The sequence below is a fragment of the Corvus moneduloides genome, chromosome 7 (assembly GCF_009650955.1).
Source record: "Corvus moneduloides isolate bCorMon1 chromosome 7, bCorMon1.pri, whole genome shotgun sequence".
NCBI classification, from domain to species: domain Eukaryota; kingdom Metazoa; phylum Chordata; class Aves; order Passeriformes; family Corvidae; genus Corvus; species Corvus moneduloides.
Genome location: NC_045482.1, coordinates 4125492 through 4149431, shown reverse-complemented (window position 1 = coordinate 4149431; position 23940 = coordinate 4125492). Strand labels below are relative to the sequence as shown.

The 23940-nt window shown below is 43.1% G+C and overlaps 1 long non-coding RNA gene across 1 annotated transcript; it reads left to right on the top strand.

Moving 5' to 3' along the window:
* The first annotated feature begins 856 nt into the window (after positions 1-856).
* Positions 857-3786, top strand: LOC116446791. The gene is made up of 3 exons (XR_004241376.1): positions 857-958; positions 3637-3643; positions 3758-3786. It is a non-coding gene; the product is annotated as an uncharacterized LOC116446791 (long non-coding RNA).
* The last annotated feature ends 20154 nt before the right edge of the window (positions 3787-23940 follow it).

Genomic DNA, 23940 nt, shown 5'->3' with positions numbered 1-23940 from the left:
TCCTCTCTTTTGTAGAGAAAGTCGCTGCTTCTCTCAAGAAGCAGGTTGAGGATGATGGGTTGAGACAGATGTTGTTAAGGCAGTTAGTGAGAGATAACTCAAATGAGGAGTGCGGAAAAATCATAGATGCCTTACCAGGAGAACCTGAGATAACAGACATGGTCGAGGCCTGCGCTAAGGTGGGATCTGGGAACCAGAAAAGGTCTGCTTTGGCTGCGTTCCTGCAGCCTGTTCATGCATCTTCTGGTCATGAACCAAAGCAACCCAAACACACGAAAAAATGGAAGCGGCCTAAGCCGAGCCAAAAAGAGAACACACCGATCCCTCACTGCAAGAGGTGTGGCAGGCCAGGGCATTGCTCGGACTATTGTAGATCTCTGGCTCATGCCTATGGTCGGCCATTGTGAGGAAACTTCCACCAGGGTGCAAGGAGGGGGAATTGCTCTCCAATGCAGTCGCTCCCCCAGAGAGTGGCACAGGTACAGGTACAGGCCTACTCCGCCACCCTAGAGACAGCACCCAGGGATCAGACGGTTTTGACGTCCACACCGCAGCTGCAGTCATCTTAGACTCTAGCGGTATTTATAAGGTTCCCTTGGATGCATAGGGACCCTTAGCCCAGGGATCCAGTGTGATGCTGGTGGGAAAACCTGATGTTACCCATCAAGGAATCTTAGTGCACTCAGGAATTATTGACGCTGACTTTAAAGGTCAGATTCATGCTATGGTCTCCACGCAAAAACCCCTGTCACTATTCCTGAAAAGAGCTGCCTTGCTAAATTAGTGCCTTTTAAGTCTTGTGTCCCCAGGATAGAGCAACAAATTCATGGAGATAGTGGCAGTGGATCTACGGGACTTCCGCAGGCCTTCTGGACTGCAGACATCTCTGACCAAAGGCCACAGATGACATGTACCCTGATCCTGCCGAACGCCTGTCCGCCCTGGACTCAGCTTTGAGGTTTGATTGATACGGGTGCTGATGTAACTATCATCTCCTTCTCTGTGTGGCCTCCCTCATGGCCTTTAGCCCCGGTGGGATCGGCCATCGCAGGATTAGGAGGAACCACACAGAGCTATTTAAGCAAATGGCCTGTGATGGTGAAGGACTCAGAGGGGCACATAGCTACAATTAGGCCTTATGTTACTCCCACTTCCCTTAACCTTTGGGGACAGGACGTGTTGACAGCTTGGGGCGTACGGATTGGGGCAAATTTTTAATAGGGGTCACTGTGTGTAAGGGCGCACAGCATCCTACACTGCGTTAGAGGTGGCTGACTAACACCAATCTTTGAGCTGCAGTGGCCCCTACCAAAAGAGAAGTTAGACGCCCTTCATCAGCTGGTTCAGGAACAGTTACAACAGGGGCACATTGAGCCTTCTACTAGTCCCTGGAATACTCCTGTTTTCATAATTTAGAAGAAATCAGGGAAATGGAGATTATTGCAGGACCTCCGGAAAGTTAATGCAGTAATGGAAGGTATGGGGGCATTGCAGCGTGGCATGCCCTCTCCCACCATGATTCCTATGGGGTGGGAAATCCTGATCATTGATTTGAAGGATTGCTTTTTCACAATTCCTTTGCATCCTAATGACAAACCAAAATTTGCCTTTACTGGGCCTGCCATTAACAATGCTGAACTTGCTAAGAGATACCAATGGAAGGTCCTCCCTCAAGGGATGAGGAACAGCCCAATTATCTGTCAGTGGTATGTTGCCCAAGCTTTAGCCGGAGTTCGCAAGCAGTTTCCTGATGCACGCTGCTACCACTACATGGATGATATCCTGGTGGCAGCATCCACCCAGGACGAGCTGCTGAGAATACAGCCTCAGCTGCTCGCTGCTCTGCATGCCTATGGATTAGAGGTAGCTCCAGAGAAAGTTCAACAGCATCCTCCTTAGAAATATTTAGGAGTAAAAATTTTGGACCAAACTATCCAATGCCAAGAGGTGTGATTCCCAGATTCTATTAAAACCTTGAATGATGCTCAGAAACTGCTGGGTGTCATCAATTGGTTACGACCTTATCTAGGTCTAACTCCAATGCAACTTTCCCCGCTTTTTAATACATTAAAAGGGGATCCCGATCTGAATTCACCTCAGGAGTTGACTCCAGAAGTGCAACGAGCACTGCAAGAGGTCCAACGGGCTGTTTCCGCTCGTCAGGTTTATTGAATGGATCCCTCCATCGCTATCACTGTTTTCATTACTATTCCAGACCTCCATCCTTCAGGTATCATTGGCCAGTGGAATGCACAATGGCATTTGCATATCCTAGAATGGGTCTTTTTGCCTCACCAGCCAAAAAGGATTGTGACCACAGTGTTTGAATTGGTCGCTTCTCTGATAATCAAATGCCGTCAACGGTGTTTGCAACTGATGGCTGCGGATCCTGCAGTAATTGTCATTCCAATCTCAAAGGAATACTTTGAGTGGAGCCTTATCCATAGTGCTCCTTTGCAAAGCGCGCTGCAAAACTTTTCAGGGCAGATCACTTACCATCTCCCCAGCCATAAATTACTGCAGCTGGCAAAATCGACCGTTCTTTCCTTGCAGCCGAGAAATAGCCGAGTGCCAGTGCAAGGACCCACTGTCTTTACGGATGGTTCTGGGAAAACTGGGAAAGCCATCGTTACCTGGAAGGAGGGATTGGAATGGCAAGTGCTGAAGGAACACGAATCAGGCTCTGCTCAGTTGGTTGAATTAAGGGCTGTTACCATGGCTTTTCAATGATTCTCACAGGAACCTTTGAATTTGGTTACTGACTCTGCTTATGTAGCAGATATCACCCAACGCTTAGATTGTTCACTTCTGAAGGAGGTGAACAATGCGGCTCTGTTTTCGCTGTTGCAAACCTTGTGGTCTGCGATTCAGGCTCGAGTGCATCCGTATTACATTCTGCACATTCGAAGCCACACCAATTTACCAGGGTTTCTAACAGAAGGCAATGCCAGGGCTGACATGCTGGCCAACCCTGTGTGGCTAGGGCCTCAGCCTGACAAAATTGCACAAGCCAAGGCATCGCATGGTTTCTTCCATCAAAGTGCACATACCCTGCAGAAGCGGTTTCATTTAACGCCAACTGAAGCACATGGTATTGTCAGTGCTTGTGCTGACTGTCATGGGCTCGCTGTGCCTTTGCCATCAGGGGTAAACCCCAGAGGGCTAAAAGCCTTGCAGATTTGGCAAACAGATGTAACTCACATCCCAGAATTTGGTCGGCTGAAATATGTACATGTGTCTATTGACACTTTCTCCTCGGCTATGTGGGCTTCTGCTCACACTGGAGAGAAGGGCCGTGATGTCATTGCCCATTGGAAATTGGCTTTCTCAGTCCTGGGCGTGCCAGCTTCTGTGAAAACTGATAATGGTCCTGCCTATGCCTCGGAGAAGACACAGCAGTTTTTACACCTATGGGGTGTAGACCATACCTTTGGTATCCCACATTCTCCTACTGCCCAAGCCATAGTCGAACACGCTCATGGTACCTTGAAGCGTGTTTTGGACAAACAGAAAAGGGGAATGCATGGAGAAACCCCACAGAGCAGACTAGAAAAAGCTTTGTATACAATTAATTACCTTACAGTACCACAAAATTCAAATAATCCTGTTATTCTGAATCATTTTCTCTCATTGCAGTCTTCAGGTGAGACACAACTGCCCTGGGCAAAAGTCTGGGTACGGAATTTACTCACTAACCAGTGGCAAGGCCCGCATGAGCTTATCGTTTGGGGTCGTGGGTATGCTTGCGTTTCCACAGATACTGGGGTACGGTGGCTACCTTCAAAATGCGTTCGCCCTGACCTACGGCAGCAGAGGCAGAACAGGCAACCTCCAAATGATGACCAGAACGCCAACCATCCAAATTGCGACCAGAATGTAGATCATCAGCTTAATGACTCTTCTGATGATGACCAAGATGTCAACCATCAGGCAGATGGTCCTTCTACAAGCAGAGACTGGGATGGTCCTTCCACAAGCAGAGACTGAACTTAAATTTCTTGTTATGGAGTCAGATAGTTAAAGCCTTAAGGACATATTTAGAATTAATAACTGATATAAATTTCTATTTAGGATTAATAGTAGAATTGTTATCTTATAAAACAAAAAGGGGGAATTGTGGGTACAAAAATGCTGTTAGAAAGAAATTTTCCTGCTTCTTTCTAAGCCCGTGGGATACTTTTCTTTCTCACGAAGATATTTGCAGAGTTCTGTAAACTATGAACACCTGCAACCTTGTAGAACTATGTTTATAGTACAGCAGAAAAATATTTTGACAATGGATGTTTTAGGATTCTAGCCAATCACCCCAGAGGGTGGCTGATTCTTTGTCCAATTAGACTATGAAGAAAAAAAGTCTATAAAAGAGTTTGTAAAATAATTAAATAAATCAATCTTGCTGCACAATTCCTGCCTGATGGATCTCTCTCCTCCTCCCTATGGCTGTGGGACGCAGTGATAACACTGGACATGGCTTAGGTCCAGAATGTGACAGATACTGCAGCTGGCTGTAATTCAGGTAAGGAACATGAATGATTCACAAGGTTGGTGGAAGTGGAGTAAGTAATTCTTTCATCTTGATAATTTTCTCCCTGAAACGAAGTATCTCACATACGGTGACAGCTTTGTAAAATAGTGTGATGGCCAATAAGGATGGGGGAGCTCAGGAAAGACCTACTAAAGCAGATTTGATTTGATATAGAGGATGGAGCCTATCTCTGTCCTTTGAAAGGTTTTTTTGTTATTTTCCCCTTTCTCTGTCTTTCTTTCTGTGTATGTAAAGAACTGTTAAAAATGAAAGGTAGCTGGCCCAGTACACTAATATATCTGCTTTGATAATTCTGAGAGATGTTTTATTTAGGAAGAGGATGCAAAGACTTAGAAGAATGTAGTTACTCATGTAATTTGAAAATGCTGGAAAAAATCCTGAGGCGCTATAGCCTGAGGAACAAAGTTTACTTGTCTGGGAAAATAGAGCCAGATACAGCTTTTATGTAGGTTTTTGATGTGGCATTACTATAAAATACCCATGTAATTTGTTTTCAGTTGGCTGTTCTCCAGGTAGAAGAGCCTTGAAATGCACTTAGCAGGTTTTCAACTGCTGCTGTCTGGGACCTTCTCACTTGCTTTAACAACGTCCGTAAAGAGTACCTTTGCCTGAGCTAGTCCCATAATCTGCTAGGGGTGGAATGTAATCCATGGAGGCATCCCTGCAGTTGGCTGGAGGAGAAGGGATCACTTCTGCTGCTGAACACAGGTACAATTCGTTGGCAGAAGCTGAATCTTGCCAAAGATACAAAAGGAGGACAGTCCCTGTGCCAGCCCTAACAGAAGTGGTCAGAAGCTCCTTGTTTCTATGACCATGATCACCTCTTAATTGCTGCCAAACTCAGTACTCTTGACAGAATGATTTATCATAACTTAGAATTGACTTCAGTTTCTGTTTCTACCTTCTTTTTCTCTGCTTCTCTTTGTCATTTGCTTCTTGAGATATTGATCTTTCCTTGGGTTTTTTTCCTTTCTTCTCCTTTCCCCCCACTCTCCTGAGGCCTAATTGCAGGACATCAGCACAGTGCTTTGTGAGCTTGTAGACTCACAATTTTGCATTTATTCTGCAAAATGTTGCTCATGTGCTTTCTGAAGGTGGTCAGAAACTCAGGTTTTGTTCTGCACAGGGAAAGAAATAGAAGAGACACTGGCCTTTAAGGTTATCTTAGTCTATCATTCTTATTGTCTATAGTCATAGAACTTTGTGGATTGGGATGAAAGCCAACCTTACTGGAGAGAAAACAATGTTGCTCAGGAAATCCACTTGCAAGAAAGCTCAAAAGCAATTACACTAGGTAAACAAGAAAGGATGTTGTAGATCTTGTCCCTTTTTCTAGCTGGGTACTAAATACAAAGCTGATGGGATTATTTGATTTCACATTCCCAAATCCTATTGTGTGTTATCTTTGCCAAATGACTTTTATGTAATCTTTAGTGTGCATAAATACATGTTAACAAAAAGATAATGCAATGAAAGCAAAAAGAAAGCATAAAAATCAAAGCATTACCATGTGAATGTTTTGATAGCAGGTTCATCATTTGTTGTGTTTTGTTTTGTTGGGATTTTTTTACTGTGAAAGGTAAGCCCATTGGCTTGGATACTGGAGGAACTCATTATGTTCTTTCTCCAGAGTGCAAATTCCTAAAAATATAATATGGTATGGAAGATGAACACATCTTATTTGTTTAAAGGAATGAAGAAAGCTTCGTGTGGTTGATTTTCACCTGAACCAGCTGCATTTGTTTTCCTGGTTTCTATCAGATACCAATAAACTGGAGAAAATTGGAGGGATTCCCTCTTTCAGAGATTTACCTCTGTTTTCTGGTATCTGTTGGTCTTTGTGAGTCTTGTCAGCATAGACCATAAAGCTCCCTGTCCCTCCTCTGTTTTAGAGGGCATGGTGAGAACTTCAGCTTGCCACCTTGTCTTCAGTGGGTTTCTGAGCAATCAGCAGTACAGAAGGACTTGTAAGAGCTGTATAACAACTATAATGGTTCTTCATTTCACTGCAGCTGCCATCCAGGGGGCTGTTGCCCCTAAATTCACAGCCCAGATGGTGCTATGGCTTCTGTCCTGAACTTTTGAGCCTCTTTCACACTCCTCACAGCTATTTCTGAAAGAAGTAAATTACATCCTTTTTAATCAAATGTACAAGAGGAAATCAACTAGATAATTTCTCTTTTCTGCATTTCAGGGAAAGCAAAGTACTCCAAGAATTTAAAAAAGTGTTAGAAGCACTGATTTCATCCTGTCTGTCCGGTGCATTGTCTATTGAACCAGCATACATCACTCTGTGTGTCCAGCTTGTGCCTGTGACCTGCACTGTAACACAGTGGACATGAAAACACTTCAAAATCTATTGTTCAAATATCAGCCTGGCCTCACCCTCCCTGTCTGAGGACTCAGGGCTGTACCTAGGGAACAAGAGCATCTACTTTTATGTGAAATTAGGGAATGGTGCCTTAAATTATATCTCGCATTTCTGAGTGTGAATTTGCTTCTGTTTGTGAAATATATCGAGGTTTAAAGGCTTGCAAAATTCCCTCTCTCCCAGATTTGATTGCACATTCATTGCTCATTACCTACTGCCATGCTGCTTGCTGTACAATGGTGCTGTCAGTAATATCCAGTGTAATTAGCATTCCAAGATAGGATCTCTGGAATCAGGCCACACAAGTCCAATTTTACACCTTGGAAATGATGAGGAAGAAAATGGCACATGCATGGAACAATGTCACGTTAAGCTTGGGCAATTTTCTAAGGATGCCATGATGGCCATTCTGCTGTAGGAATGGATGGGGGCTACAGGTCCATCTTTTACCTTTAGAAAAAATGTGAGTATCAGTGCAGGAATGGCATCTCTATGTGCAGCACTCTTACCATTCATAACTGTGCTGTGCAATTGCATTTCCATTCAGTTCCTGCCTGACATTTAGACATTTTACAGTAGGAATTTCTGTAAGATGTCCACGTGCTGTGTAAAGTGGCATCTTTCATTTATTTGACACTAGCATGCTGGTAATTTCATTGCTCAAACTCCTGTTCTCATATTATGAATCAGTAGAAAAAGGAGCTGTGGATCATTTTCGTATTATGCCCTCCATAATCATAAATAGTTTAATAAAATTGCTCCTAGCTGTACTATAAAGTGAGAATGCAGATTTAATCATGTTCTACAAAAGAACAAAAAACCTGTTGTCTTTTTGTTTTAAATCCTTTCGGATGGTTACAGAAGAGGAGAAAGTTTTGGAGGTGCAGTGTTTCTTAACTTAATTGTAGTTGGAATGAAGTTATAGAGAACACTGTAGGTAAAATAGCCACTCAGTCAAAATGTTATTTTATCAAAGCTGGAGTGTTTTGCAGAGGCATATTTATTTCTAGGATCTTCTTGCTGGGGACTCCTGGGTCTGCGGCAGAAAGCAATGTTTTCCGCACTGACCTCTGCTGCAAAGAACTTGTCTTCAAGTGCTTTTTTTTCAGATGGAGGGAAAGCAAGAAAAGGAAAAAATGCCTTATAATTTGCAATCCTTAGGACTTTACACACTGCAGATCTTCATATAAGTTCTTTTAGAAAAATGTGCAAATGTATTTCTTCTTCATTTGTCAGGAAGGCAAATTTTGGTGTCCTGGCTTTTACTTTGAAATAAAAATTGTTGCCTTCTGCTTAGAGTATTTAATCTTCTCTGATCTTGCTGGGGAAGTCTAGGGAGCACTGGGGAATATCTGTAGCACATTCCTTGTACCTGGCAGGGGCGGGGGAGCAGAGGGGTGGGAGGAGGTGTTCAGCCAATTGTTAGGAAAGATTCGTATTGGTTTTTGTTTTAAAGTATCACCTAAGGGACCAGTCACTGCTTGGATTCAATGGTGCTACAACTGAGACATAGAGGGGTTCCCCCTTTCTGAGGAATCAGACTTGTAAAGTAGGCGAGGTAGAAAGTGCATGGGATGAGGGAAATGCTCTTGTGGGTTTATAGAGGGGAAACAGAGACGTGGACTCACTTCCTTGATCTTGATGGGAGCCTGTAGTAGGATTAGAGCTGCAGGTCTAGAATTGCCCAAGGTTCAGAGGAGTCCTTCAGCCTCTCCTCAAGCCTGGGGAGCTCCTCTGCTTCCCCCTGTCCCAGGGACAGCCAGGTAGTGCCTTGCAGTGAGCCAAGGCAGGTGCTGGGTACAGCAGATACTCCTTGTGTGTTCAATAATGTGTTTGCTTATGCCAAGTGAGGTAAGTGATGCTGGCTCTCGTAAAGCTCCTAATAAAATACACTGTGGTAGTAACTGTGGTGCTTTGTGCCTCACAAACCCTTCCAAGCATCAAGACCTTGTTTCACTGGGTGCTGTGCAAATGTGAAGCTGAGTCTTACCAATGCCCCAGCTGAGGATGTTTTCTGACCGCCTTTTTCCTCAGGAGAGGACAAGGCAATGTATACAGTGATCCAAAACTATGAAATGAAAAAGTCTTAGCTTGCCACTTCTTGCACCAATTCCTGGTAGTATTTTGTAGGCACTTGCCAGATACTGGAGATGAATGCAGAAGGATGGTATTAGTATGACAGTAAACTATGAATATAATGCAAATAATATTTCATATAACAAATGCAATAGAAGGTAAAGACTCATTAATGAATCCCCAGTCTTTTTTTACCCCCAAATAATGGTATATTTAGGTTATTCCACTAAGAACCATCTAGCTATCATCCCCCTTCCTCTCTCACATTCCTTGTTGTGGAATTCTGCTCCACTGCAGTTAGTGAGACTGTCAGTGCCGATGCTGAGATTTCACCCCTGGTACTTTGAAGGTGACTGAGATCTGCAATGGTTTCTTTGCAGAGACCTGAAGGAACTGAGAGCTGGGAGGAAAGTCTGCAACCTGCTTCCTTCCCTCCTTTCTACAGGGTGTAAGAGAAACTGCTCCTTCTCAAAATACCAAATCTTCAGATTCATTGGTGCTTTGCTTAACATGAAATAGTCTTGATTTAAGGGATGTTGAAGCAGCGGGGATCAGGTGATTTTTAGACCTTTCTGAATTGTTTCCTAAATGTAATGCAGTGAGAAATTTACAGCAGTATGAGAACAGAAATTTCAAAATGTCAGACTGTGTCTGTAAACTGCCATGTCTGGTAATAAACCCACCTGTCAAATAGCCAGAAATCTCAGCCTACTGGTGAATCTGATTTTGCTGTATGCTTTCTCCTGAGTGAATCACAGACAGAACAAAACTAGTAATTCTTTCTTATGCTCTCAACAGTTTTTGGAAATTCAGGTGAAAGTGAACATGAGCTGTGAGTTAAATGAAACCAAACGCAACTCAAGAAGATAAAAATTTTCAGCTACATTGTTAAGCACTTAAATCAGGAATTCTTTAAACTGGGTTTTGTTCTTCAAATCTGCTCCTTAACATGGTTATATGCATAAGAAAGAGTAACCTAAAAAAATCTTCCTTTAAATACTTGGTTCATCGTATATTGGATATTATCCTTACTGAACATTTGAGACGTATGGTGTGATGTCTGATGGGCTTTAATTCTTCTATTTCAGCCATCTGATCTGAAGAAGGAAGCAAAATTATAGCCATAAAACTGTACCCTCTGATTCACCTTCCTGTTCTATTTATGATTTTTGCAACCAGGATGCATAAACTCCATAGTCAGCATTCAGATGGGTGGGTATATAGTTAGTTCATTTCTCTACGTGTGTCCTCAGAACAGAATAGTAAATCTGGTTATTTCTGAAAACACTATTCCACAATATTGTAATTACAGTTCTTTCAGCCTGTTTGTATTTAAATGTGGTATATGAGAGGAATGAGACCGTGTTCTTGGAGTGCTTTCTCTGAAGGTCATTAGACATCAGTTGTATTAAAACACTGAAAAAATACCAGGGTATAAAGCTTCTGATTGGCACTTATCCAAAATGCTTTGCCCATTGTTATTGCTTTTTCTTCCTCTTACCTGCACACACAGAAAGTTGTAGCAAGGAGAATTTACAATGGGGTGTGTTTTTAGTAAATATTGGAGTCTTCCAAAGTGCTTGACTTTAAGAAAGTGTGTGCCTGCCTCTCTGCTTTAATCGTTGCTGAAGCATATCCAACTAAATTGCAAAAAAGATACACTTTGACCCTGAAATTCTGCCAGGATCCTAAAATATATTTGATCTACAACTTGCCCAGTAAGGTGGGCATTTGTTTGACAGCTTAATTCTTGTTTTTTTAATTTTTTTTTACTGAATTTATTTTCACACGTTGAAGCTCAGGCTAGAACAGTTTTGGCATCTCTTCCTTGCAAGGAAAACCAGTGCAGAACCTGTCCTGAGCTGGGACTCCCAATAGCTGTGCTTTGGGTAAGAGCAGCTAGAGAGGGTCAGCAACATGGTGTGGTGGCCTCCCTGTGCCTTTTGACAGTGTGTGTTAATTACATGGTGGGGAATATTGTGGAGAATAGCAGTAGTAAATGGTTCAGTCTCTGATATGCAAGGCTAAATGTTCTCATAAAAATTTTGGTTTTAGCATGTTTCAGTCCTGGAGACTTTTAAAAAATTGTATGACATTTAGGGAATAATTAATTTTAGCCTCCAACTACCCCTAGTTATGGATGGTTTTTGTTTCAAGGGGTCTTCAAATTTCCATCAGTATTACCACAGTAAAATCCTGCTCTGTAGTCATATCTTTGTATAAGCAAGGAGAAAAGATTTGGTTTTGTTTCCTCTGTGTGTCAGAGACTGAAATAGTTCATGCCTCAAACATTGATATAAAGTTTTAAACTGTATAAAGAAGCTACAACCAAAGAAGCTTCCCTGAAGATTCCTGACTGGGACTTTCGACTGTAAGTTAAACCACTAAGATAAGATAAAGGGAAAACCCCTTCTTTAATCATCTCAGGCCTAGGAAAAACACAAACAGGGCTGAAAAAAGAAGAATGCATCCACAAGAAAGCCAAACGCAGCAGAGATTCTTCTCTGGCTGAGTTTGGGGTGGGGAAGACCACATTCCACAGAAGCCAAGTTTACAGAGACCTCCCCACTCCCCCTGAAATGAAGTGGGGAGAGGAGGTTTTGGGTGTAACCTCTGGTCAGAGGCACTGAGCACCCATTTTCCCTTACAAAAACTGGCCCAGCTGGGGAACCCCCAACCCCACAGGCCACATCCACGGGACATTCACGTGAGAGGCATAATCCATCCAAGACCCCCCAAAGTGCCCCCCCCCCGAGTCATTTCTGAAGCCTCGCACCACAGGACTGCACGTGGTGATGCAACAAACCCAAAGTCTGTTGCAAGAGACAATGGCAAACTCCCCCCTCCAGGGAGGTGCCTGGGTTTCCCTACCTAGCCTGAGCGTGTGTTAACCCATCGGATTCTGTGCTTTTCGGGGGGACCTTCACCACCAAGAAGACCAGCTGGAGAGGATCAATGGAACACCACTGGGATCCAGTGTGTGGTGATATTTTCTTTATTCTGTCTCTGTCACTCTTTCTGTCCCCCCCACCTATTTTCTATTTCTTTCTTTCTTCCCCTCTCTCTCCCCCTCAAATTTACTATCAAATAAAACCCATACTATTGTCACTGGCATATGGTCTTGTTTGCACCTTAATTCAGGCAGGGGCATTTCTAAGAACTTTAGTAACCAGATCATGACACTGTGCAGCTAATTAGGCAAAGAATTTCAATGTTTAACTGTGCTTTAGTTAAACTGGTCTTCCCCACCCAAGCCGAGGTAGATGTTGCAGTGCTGTGAGTATCTCTTGTGCAGTGGAATGAGGGGGCCTGAGGACAGGCAGATCAGGGATGGTGCAGAGACTTGATCCCAGGTCTCCAAGAAATAAGCTGGGTGTCAACCCCATTTGGGTGGCTACCAAAAAGGATGCTTTTGTGGGCAGAAGAAACATCAAGAATGTGGCAAATATAGAAAACAGGGAGTGGGGGATTTAACCAGGTAATGTCTTGTATAATCGCTAATTACAGTATATCCACAGCCTAATAAAGAACCAGATTGAACAGAACTGGGAGATGTGCCAGCTTGGTGCTCTGCCCTAAATCAGCCCGGCATTTAAAACCCTATTCTGGTCATTCTTTTCTACACAACAAAGCACTTCTACAAGTGTTTGCGAAATGCTTTGTTGCTGTGGGATGCTACATGTCCTTGCCTTTGATACATCCCTATATCTCCTCTCCTGTGGATAGTGCTTCACCTGGTGTGGTGTATAGCAGAACAGCTTTAGCACTGCTGTATTGCTGCCAAAATGGTAAATATGATTTCTTCAGAAGTGTTATAAAAGCACAGAGGAAATAGAAGACATTCCTGAAGCTCAATAATTGCACAAATGTATTTGGGATGTTTATCAAGTATTCTCTTATATCCCCTTCCCCCATCTCCTTTCAACTGTTACTTGTCCTAGGCCACCCTTGTTGTTAGAATTTACAGAAGAAAATGGAGTTTTTTCCCTCTTAAAGCCTGATGATTCAAGTTGCCTGAGGAATGCCTATAAAATCACGTAAGCTCCAGACATCTGAAGGTGCTCGGGTTTTACTGAGAATGCAAATACTCTTGTGTAGCTGTTTTAGTTGTTCTAAGAAGAGATTAATTTCATTAGCTAGGAAATGCTGGCGCAGCTGATGTATGTTTGTAATGGGCCATACTGACATTTCCTATAGGAAACCTCATGGGCAGGGGATACAGGAGAGGGATCTTTTAGGAAGTTCCTCTAGTAAAGCTGCAAATCCACCAACTAATAATGTCCCTTGTTCATTAGCCTAACAGAATACTCTTAGTTAGGAAGTCACAGAACTACTGGGAAAATAAAGGTTGGGAAATGGTCACTGTACCAGAAATGACCATGGAGAGTATCCTAACTCTGAGATGGCGCGTTGGGTAGTGCCTCTCCTCAGAGCCACAAAGGTGTCCCTGTCAGACACACCACTAGCTGGGGTGTGCAGAGTGATACTGAATCCATGTTGACAGAGTTGCTAGAGATTCAAGCTGGTGTGGATGCACGATAAAACAGATCATTTCCTTAAGCTGTTTTTATCAGTAAAGAATGAAATAGCTTTTCCTCTTTTGAGTGATTCCACTTTAATCCAGCTAAGAAACAATGCCAGGCTTTATTGGTGTAAAGGGACTTGCTTTGCTCTCTGCACGTATTGTTCCTGTGCTACAAATCCAGAGCCTGCAATATTTATGTGACATCCCAACATCCTCTATACGAAAGCTCACTCTGGCAACAAATACATGAAAATTCCCTCCCCTTGGTCCATTAGAGCCTTTAGTTGGGAAATGTCAGCAAAGGACTGCTCAGCTGAAACATGACCTGCAGTTTTTCTTGAATGGAAGAGACATTGGTGATGCAAAGTATTGATGCTCTCAGAAAGGTGCAGTTAAAGAGCGTTTTTATTTATTTTACACCATCAACCTCTGTGCCCACAAATGAAGTCATCATTTACAAATGAGTTCAACACAGAAACAAACAGCTCCTGCAGCAATTTTCACCTCTAAGAGCTGGAGAAGATCTGTGTTACTCTCCACTGGAGTAGCTCTAGGAAGGAAAATGGGAGGTTTGTTTGTTTGGGTTTTACTGGTACAAAGCTGAATTTACTAGATTACTGCCATGTGCTCTTGTAACATTCTTGTTTTGTCATCTTCTATGTTTATTACCTTATTCCTTCTTTAATTGAGTAAATTAATACTAACTGGTGCCAATTCTGCTTTTTACTGAGACATTCCCAGAAAAGAAGGGGGTGGCAGAAACCCCTTAATTCTGTGCTCGACTTAGCCCATTAGTTCTAATATTTTAAAGTAGTTTTACTCCTAGATCAGATTCAGCAATTTAAATATGACTATTGCAGACAAGAGGCATAATATTCTTGATTGTGTTTTTTACATATACTGTGGCATCTCAATGAAACACTGCGGTGTTTTTTCAAAAGCTGCTGAACAGACTATTTTTAGATGAAGAATCTGGCACAGCCCAGTAATGAGAACTTTTTTCTTTGCTGCTGCTTGCCACAGCCTCTTCTTTTTTTCCCCTTAACTTTGTTTAAAAGCCAAATAAGTAAATATTGCTGGGCTCTTTCCTTTTTAATCTGAAGATCAAATCATTCCCATGAGGAGCTTCTGTCCTTTCTTGTACAGCTGTACTCCTTCATAATCAAGGGCCAGCAATTTAAAGTGGCTGATAAATATTAAGTGCTTTAAATTCTGGGTGCTTGGTTTGACATGTTCAAAAGGGCTGATTTTCAGAAAGTCTCCTGACACCTACCATTAAAATCTCAGGCTTTGCTAGCTGGGTACACAAAATTCCTGGCCAAACACCACTACTCTGTAGTGGTATTTTAAAGCAAGTTTCTTTAATGGAAGGATGGTGTCTTGTGGAAATGGTGCCATCAGTTTGAATTTACCTTTGGGCCTGTAAAGTAATATGGGAGCTCAAATGCATTTCCTGTGGATCTGCCTCCTTGTTGCCAGGTGCAAGTGAGGAGAAGGTGACCCAGGGACCAGGCCGAAGGCAGTGGCTTTTGGTGGCAGCACAGAGACAGGCAGGGATCCTGAAGCATCCTGCAGAAATCAGGTAGAGTCGAGCTCAGATAAATGCAGCCTTGGTCCTCGTAGGTCTGTCTGCGCTCTCCTCAAGCATATGAATCACATAAACTTGCATGTGTGTTTGTTTGCTGCTCTGCTGCTGTTCTTCTGCCATCCCAGAAGATGGAGGAAGTAAATTACAAACTGCCACTCAGCAACAGGTGGTCTCAAACAAAACTCTGATGTCAGAGTATATCTGTGCCAGTCACTGTCTGCTTTGCCATCAACTGCTGAGGCATGTGGCAGTGACTTCAGTGGAACAAATTTGCTTTTAGCATTTAGACATTCTTCTTCCTGGGCACCTTTCTTTGCAATGCTAAAGACATCTCTTCCAACAAGATTTTCACCTGTACTTCCGTGAAAGTCAGCTGAGCTGTGATTTATGCCAGCTGGGCATCTGACCTTTGTAGTCCAACTTGCTCAATTCCCTGGCAGCACCTCAATCCTGAGGGGGCATTCTGCAGCTGCAGAAGATGAAGGACATTGCTTATGGTCTGTCATAAAGAGTTCAAACCTTTACAGGGAAAAGTCCTTCATTTCAAATCTCTCATAATGAAGGCAGCCTCTCAGGGGTGAGGCTCTCTCCTAGTCTCCTGCCATGCCACTGTAAGGAAGACGGCTCTTAAAAAGAGGCTTCTCCTATTATGCCTAAGATGGTTGGTGGTTTTTCAGCCTGGATGTGGTATGACAAACAGCTTTTAATTTGTCATGGAAATTAGTAATTTCAAATAGATTTTTTCACAGCTAAGTGGACTCACTCAGTGTGAATCGCTACCTGAAAAGCTTCACTTCGTGCACCATGTGAATCTGGAGCAACACTTCATCAACATGAGTAAACTTAATTTAAATAGAGCAAATCCAGTGTGAACGAATCTGGAATAAAGTCTCGTGTCTTCAGACATCTGCGGTAGTTTCAGACCCTAGCTGTTGAGAGACTGCCCCTGGGTGATTTTAATGGCCCACAGGAGAGTGTCTCTATAAAAATGATGGAGTGGTACTACTCATTAGCTGCAGGCTCTGAAGGTGAAATAGATAAACTTAGAGCAAGAGAAAGAAAGCAGGTCTGCAAGCTGTTAGTAGGACAAGTGTGCCTGTGCAGCTGAGGGTGAGAAAGCAGCCTCTGAATTTCCTGTGTGCAGAGACAGTGTGGGGGTGCTGTGTGTGCACAATCCACCTGTAGGCATGGGAGGACAACACCTTCAGATCCTACACAGCTTGGCTTTTAAAGGCAGCTAAGTGATGCTGGATCACAAGCTGAGATTTCAAGTAGATTAAGTGATCTATGAGCTATGCATAGTTTTTTGCATCTCCTCGGGACTGTTTGGTCAGTCTCCACCACCTCCGAGTCCACCACTATCAGTAGTGGGGTTTAAGTTTCCCAGTCAGTGCATTACAGCTGGAGAGTGCTCCTGTTATGTGGCCAAGATTAGTGGCCTCCAACATCCGTGGGAGCCTTCAATGCTTATTAAAGATACAACTTTCAGATTTCCAGATTTCCCACAGTGTTCATGCAAAGGGAGATTTTCCAGTTACTCCATATTGAGTAGGGAGATGGCCCTGCCCTGGGCTCATCCCTTGGAGGATTTATAAGGATGTCCATGAGGATTCTACTGAAGTGCAAGGGCCTAGTTTTCTAAGGACTGTGAAGAAAGTGAGAAAAGAAGCTGGTTATCCAAACAAGGGGATGCAAACTTCAAAAATTTGCACATGAGTTTGAAAACATCCACTGCCATTTTATCTCTGCATAGTTTCACAGCTCCTGCTTGGCCAGATGGCAAGTTGATTAGTAGCCCGAGTAGCTCTTACAACTTATTCTGAGAGCTTGCTGGAGAAGTGGTGCTGTGGATTTGTGTTCCTTTTTTCCTGCCTCTGCCAGGTGCAGCAGTGAAAAGCTGACAGCAAAGCAAAGCATGTGCATATGTTGCGTGCAGAGGCCTCAAACTTTGATGTTTCCAAAAAAGTTAAGTGTTGGCTGTACATTTCTTTGCTCTGAATGGTGGTGAGGAGACTGTTAACCCTCAGCTCTGCTGAGTTAATGACAGAGGGCTGCAGAGTAAAGCTTGCATGTTCTGTCTCTGTTAGTGACTGTTCTTTGGAGACCCTCCTTCAGGACCTGGTCATTCATCCAGACAAAAGTGAAAAAGATACAAGTTATCTTCTCCTCATACATGGTTGTTGCTCAGCATGAACAGCCGACCTATGTGTGCTTGGGTGATTTCAGCAAGTGATAGCAAGCAGTGAGGGTCAGCTTTTGACCCTGCATCTTGTACTGGTTTTTCTGTTTCTATGTTCAATTCCAGGGCTAAAGTAAGCAGCTTTAGGGAAATCAACTTTTCCTGATTTTCATCCCCCTCTGTTAAAAAATTAAAAGGCTCTTGAAGCTTCTGATCCTGTAAATGAGAGCACTTCAGGGAATTTGAGTGCACCATTGGCTTTACTAGAGCTAGTCCTGAAAGTAAATTTGCTTAGGTGTGTTAGTGTTTGTGTGAACTGCCATGCAGGGGGAGAGGCCTTCCCAAGTATTTTGATAGCTAGGAAAGAGCCCATAAAGGCACCTTTAAGCCATTTAGAAGCTTGTAATCTTTCTTTAGTGTTAGCACACCTTCAGAAGAGTGAATTTCCCGTGCACTGTGTCTGAGAACACTTAATTCTGGATCCAGTTAAAGGCAGCTGTGAGGAGCTGGCTGAAAATGTCAGCTCAGAAACTGCTTATGTTCCATTCTGTCTGGATATTGCTGACATAAATATGGATCATGAGAGTCTCTACAGCTGTCAGTGTGTTCACCCCAATGCTAAACCAGTGCGATAAGGCTGCATCTGGTGTCTGTCATGAGTCATATTGCTTAGTTTTTTCATGTCAGTGGGTTTTTTTCCTCTCTTTTTTTAGTTTTGATATGACAAACATTTTAACATATGTAATTTATTTCTAAAAACCCCCAAGCCTTGGATGATGAAGACATGGTCCTAGGTGATTCTGAAGTTTGAGATACAGCAAAACCAGGGTAACTGATGGCTAAGATGCTTCTGATTCTTCTGGGTCATTGTGTTATTGGGAGTTATACATAAGCTGAAATAAAGCAGGTCTTTAATTCATTTTTACAAAGAAATGTCAGCTTTAGTCTATAAATACAGTGAAATCAATCATCTCAACAGATCATCTCAACAGAGTTGTGAATGGGAGAGTTGGCCAAAAATGCAGAGGGTTGATTTCTGCAGCCCAGTTTGCAAAATGTGGACGTTATTTACCTAGACTTTAGTAAAGCCTTTAACACCATGTCACGTGGAATTCTCCTGAAGAAACTGGATGCTCATGGCTTTGACAGGTGCATTGTTTGCTGCTTGAGAGACTGGCTGGATGTCTGGGACCAGAGTGGTGGGGAATGGTGTCACACCCAGTTGGTGGCCAGTCACTGGGGGTCTTCCTCAGGGCTCAGCTCTGAGGATCAGTGAAGGTCCTTTTAGAAGTTTGAAGAAAAGGGTTTGACTTATGCTGGGTGTTGAGCAGCTTGGCAGCCAGGCCCACTCTGTTTAGGCAATAGGGAGAGGAGGTGCAAAGCTCAGCTCAGCTTTAAGAAAGAAGCAACTGTTTGTGTTGGGTTCATGGGTCTGTTCTGAGGAATTAGCAGAAGTTTGCTGCACTTCATGTGACCCAACTGGTTCAGTCATTCTTATAATAATGATGTGTTTTCATGCAGGAGAAACCACTCTGAGCTGTTTCCTGATCTACTGTCAGGGAACTCAGTACATGTAAAAATCAATCACTTAAGATAATTATTGAGCTTCTGGGGAAGACAAGAGCTGAGGTTTTATTTGGATCCTCCAGTGACAATACATAAACTCAACAAGGCTCTCTGGTAAGGATGGGTGTTGTGGGCAGCAAGAGTGCTTGTGACAGGTATGTCCAGTCCTCCATTCAAGAGGAAAAAACATCACTTTTTAGGCCAAATGTTGTTCTTGGACTTTATTCGTATTTGGGTTCTTTGCAAGACTTTGCACCTTGCTGCATTTTTTGCTGAGTGTCTCAGGTACAAGTCCAGCCACCAGCTCAAGGAGGCAGTGAGGAATGGAGGGACCTGCTCAGGAACCAGAGAGGACACAGCTCTCTAGCATTGGCACAGTGCTTGAAGGAGGGCTGTTTCAGATCCTGGCACCTGGTCTGTTCCCTGGGCAGATCTCAGCACTGTTGTGATTTTCTTCCTAGTACAGTAAACTAAGGGAATTTCAGGCAAATTATTCTCTTGACGTGGAGAGGGGGCATTTTGATTCAGTTGGTATTGTCGATCAAGTCTCTCCCTCTGTCTACAGTTTGCCTTTTCCTCATGAATTTTCTTTCACTTTCACATAGCATCTTCAAAGTGTGAATGTGATTTCTTCTTCATCATGTTTTTTCCCCTTCTTTCCTCTTCCTTTGATAAAACTACTATGGATTCTGGGTTGAATCCTTCATTTGAATCTCTGAGCTTAAGACTCTTGTTACTCCACGAACATCAAAACTGTTACTTTTCTGCAACTGGAAACAATCAAGCTTTTTATATATTGCTGGATTATGGACTCCTGTCAAAAAAATCTGTTTTTTAATGTCTTGCTGTTCAGGGCCAAATTCTGGTGTGGGGTTTTTTTGTTGGTTCGTTTGTTTTGTTGTTGTTGTTGTTCCTTTCTCTCTTGACAACCTTAGTTACAGAGAGTACTGACTGTTCAGAGCTTCTCAAAATGGTACTGTGGGGTGAGTGGCTCCTGCCTGCGTAAGCGTTGTGCTTGTGGAGAACACTTCCAGCAGCATTTACAGAACAGAGCTGAGCAGGTGGATGTTCATGTGAGGCCATGCCTGCCTCCCTTTCAGCTCTTCTGTCACTGGGCATGACTCCAAGGATGTTTCCTGTCATTTTCCCTACACTTTGACCAAGTGTTGAATGGGGTTCCTTTGCCTTTTTTCTTTTAATAACCACTTTTCCTTTCATCAGTGCTGCCTGAGGCTGGGCAAAATAGTAACACTGAAAACTGTTAATATGAGGAGGTATTACAGCTCCAAAATTATTTTACAACATTAATTAATATATTTTAACCTCATTCTAATTTAGTTACATCTTTCTCTTCCTTGCCTTCCCACCCATCAGCCCTCTTTTTATAATCTCTGATATTCCCAATACACAGCAGAATGTGTGTGATCTCATCATAGAACCTATATCTTCTTTTTGGGCAGTAGAGTATTACGTTTTCCCTCTATATCTGCAATAGTAACATAATTAAATAAAGTAATAATAATTCTGACATTTTGCTGCGCTATTAGGATGGTCATTGCTAGTGTAATCACCATGGAAAAGTCTCTTGCTAGTGGTAAATATCTGCAGTTAGCACAGAGCTCTTGTTTTTCCAGGGTTTTTTTTGGTTGGTTTGTTGGTTTTGGGGGTTTTGTTTTTGTTTTTGTTTTTTTTCCCATTCCACATTACTTCTTTTTTCTTGTATTTAATTTTTTTTTTTAATAGGAAAGAGCCTTCAGAAAACTTTAATTTCATGTTGCCCACCTTACTCACCCTGTGGAAATTGAATTCCAGTCCTGTTCTCTCTGTCCATCATGCTTGCTGACCATGGACCTCTGTGGCAGGAGGGCTTGGGCATTCACCAGTGAAATTTGTAATGAACAGCTTTTACCTGTGGAAGGCCTGAATGATTGTCTCTCACCAGAAAGGGTCATTCATGTTTCATGTGCTTCTCAGGGGACAATGGGCTGGAGTGACCTCAGGCACCATGGACGCTTTACCAGTCCTTGTTATTTCTGTCCAGCATCAAACAAGGCTGTGGCTGATTCTAGGTCACACAGGAAAACAATCCCCACTTCCAAGTTAGATTTCTTCCTGGATAGGGAGAATGTGTCCAAGCTTGAGCTAAATCTCAGCCTGTAATACTGAATCCCCAGAGACTGTCACCTCCATGCTCTCTGCTGAGGCAGAGGAAGAGGTGGTGGACACAGGACTCATGAACTCTGCTTGGAGAGAGGCACAGCCAAGACCATTCTTGCCCCAAAATACTGCAGCTCCTCCCAGATCCCATGGAAACAGCCAGAGTCTGGTACCACTGCACACAGGGCCACCCCAGTTTGTGTCTCCCTTGGTCTGATTTCCAAAGACTGTGAGTGTAAAGGTTTCCAGCAGCACTTTCCATGGGTGTTTTTATGGCTTAAAAGCCGTTCCGAAATCATTGACAGCCCATGTTTCTTTCCCGTTTTGTGGGAGAGACAGACTGCAGCATGGGAAGGGAAGTCAGTGTTTCAGTGGGATGGTGGGAACAGGCAACAGGACCCCAAGCAGCTTTCTGTCACCCACCTTCCTCTGTCCCCAGTCCTCCACCTGAGTGAAAGGGCTGTGAAAGTAGCAGTCTGGCCCTGTAATTAAATCTCAGCTACTGTGCAGTGTTCAAGAGCACATCCTCCCAGCCCATCAAGAACCCAAGGGAGATGCTATTAATTGCCCATGGAGATAAGCAAGAGGCAATTGCAGCAAGGGATGTTGAGCTTGCTGCTCCCAGCCCACCAAAATTTGCTTTCAGGAGGCTGTGTTTAGTCAAACACATGTGAGAGGCCAGCTGTAATTTGCACCTCCTCGCATGATTGACCGGTAATGGGATGAGATGTTATGGCAGGGTATTGACCTCTCACTTCCACAGTTGCTCTGGCATTGGGAGTAAACAAATGTTATAGTGGAGGCGGTGATTCTCTCATAAACAGAGAGCAGGGATGCTCAGATGCTGTTTTTGACAGTGAATAGCTCACACTGAAAACAACAGATGCTGATTTCAGGAAAATAATAGCATTTTCAGGCAATGGTTTTCTGCAAATTCAAAGAGCTTGGTAGGCTAGAATTAATAAGCTTGTGTTACTGCAGGATGTTGGTGCCCAGCACAGCAACAGACCTGTTTCACTGCTGTTTTTCAGCTAAGCCCCTGTTCTTCAGTTAACAGTAAATTGTTTTTGCACAGAAGTATATTAAAAAATGTTGGACTGGCTTTTATGAATGGGCAAAGCTTCAAATGATGAGAGGTTAGTGGTACATTTATCTTACCAGTTATTCAGTAACCTGCCTGGTGGACAGCCTAGCGTGGTGCCAAGCATAATGTATTTAACTGCAATTAATAGAGAGGTCTTTTTCAAGTCCTTGCAGTTGGAGAACACTGACTATTCCAGCCCTCCGGCTCAGTCTGTAATCTTGGCACCACTCTCAGGTGGGTGAATTTGTGTACTGAAATTTTTCCCTGCCCTGATTCACTATTCCAAGATCTCTGGATCTCAGACATTTGCTGAAGAGCAACACAAAGCTGAAATGCAAAATTGAACAGGACAGTGGACTGTAGAATACAGAATGAATATATATATTTTCCTGATAATAACATGGCAGCAGATGTATTTTTCTCTATTTTTGTATTAAGATGGGACAGAAACAGAAGACCCATTCTTTTGGGATTAGACTCTAAATACACTGCAGGCTGAAAAACTGTTTGGTAATTAAGTTGGAAAAAAAGCCTGGTGGAAGACAAATAGTTTAAAGCTGTGCATTAGTGCAGGAAAAAAAGCGCCGGTAAGTATTTCCTTGTCCATGCTCAAGGTGTGGAAGCCATATAGCCAGTCGTTTTCCAATACTAACACTGCCTTTCCAGGAAATGCCTTCTCCTCCCAGATCTGTTCTATGATGCAAACATTGCATGTAAACAGATAGAAAACTCATTAAGATGTTTTGGGTCACCAAATAAAGCTCTTTGTTATTACAAGCCCTGTGTTCTGCAGTCCCTTGTCCTGGAGGTTTCTGATTTCCTGGAGGTTTCAGATTTGACCCTCCCTGGGAGGCCATTCCAGATCTTTGTTGCTTCAACCCTGGAGATGTTTCCCCCTTTTTAATATAAAAGTGCCATGCCCTGACTTCCCTAAATGCTGATGATGTGACTTACCAGATGATCTGTGATCAAAATTTACTCAACCCTCTCACTTCAGTGCTTTGAAGGGTCTCTTGCTGCTTGTGTAGTGACATCTCTTATCTTGTTTTTGCTGCTGAAAGGTCTTTTATCAGTTTCAGTAATTTCCTTCAGAAGATGTAACGTACTTTGTTGAGCAGCCCTCACTGTGCTCTTTCACCACTCCTCCACGGCAGCAACTGTTTTACTGGTTTTCCAAAAAATGAGAGTCGTGAGTGCTTTCCGAGCCCTGCAGATGGCACTGCCTTCCTGGGCTTACCCGAGTGCCCGATGCATGCCCCTGTGGTAGGCTCTGTGCAATCCTCAGTCGGAACAGCTCTTCTTGCAGCTGAATAAATAGCACAAAAGTTCTGGCTCTGGGATGTTTTTAGTTAACAATGAAAAATAGCATGGAAATTGCTAGGAACCTTTTCCTTACTCCTCTTTAGGTGGTTTTGTTTTCTGGACTTCTGTTCTTTTTGAAGTTTATCATAAAAGGGTCTTCAACAACTTCACTGTACAGCCATTTTTTCTCCCTCTGCTATCTCCTTGTGCCAATTAAGTACTGAATTGGCTTCAGAGTCAATTGCCACTTCCTAGGAAGACCCTGCTAGTGGAGACAGAGGGAGGGAGCTTTCTTTTAATTGGTGTTTTCTTGAAGATTCCCTCCTGGGGCAGATATGCCCCCCTTGTAAAGAAATGGAGCATCGAAGGCATCATGGTAGAGATTCATCTCACATTGTTGTTGCCCCTTTCCCACTGCTGCAGGTGGGTTTTTTGCACGTACTGTTCAGTTCCCAGTGCTTTTCCATAGGGTTTGCCAGGTGTTCAGGACATTCTTTCCCTGTTACACAAAGGTGGAACACTGCTGGCCATGTGCTTGCAGCTCCC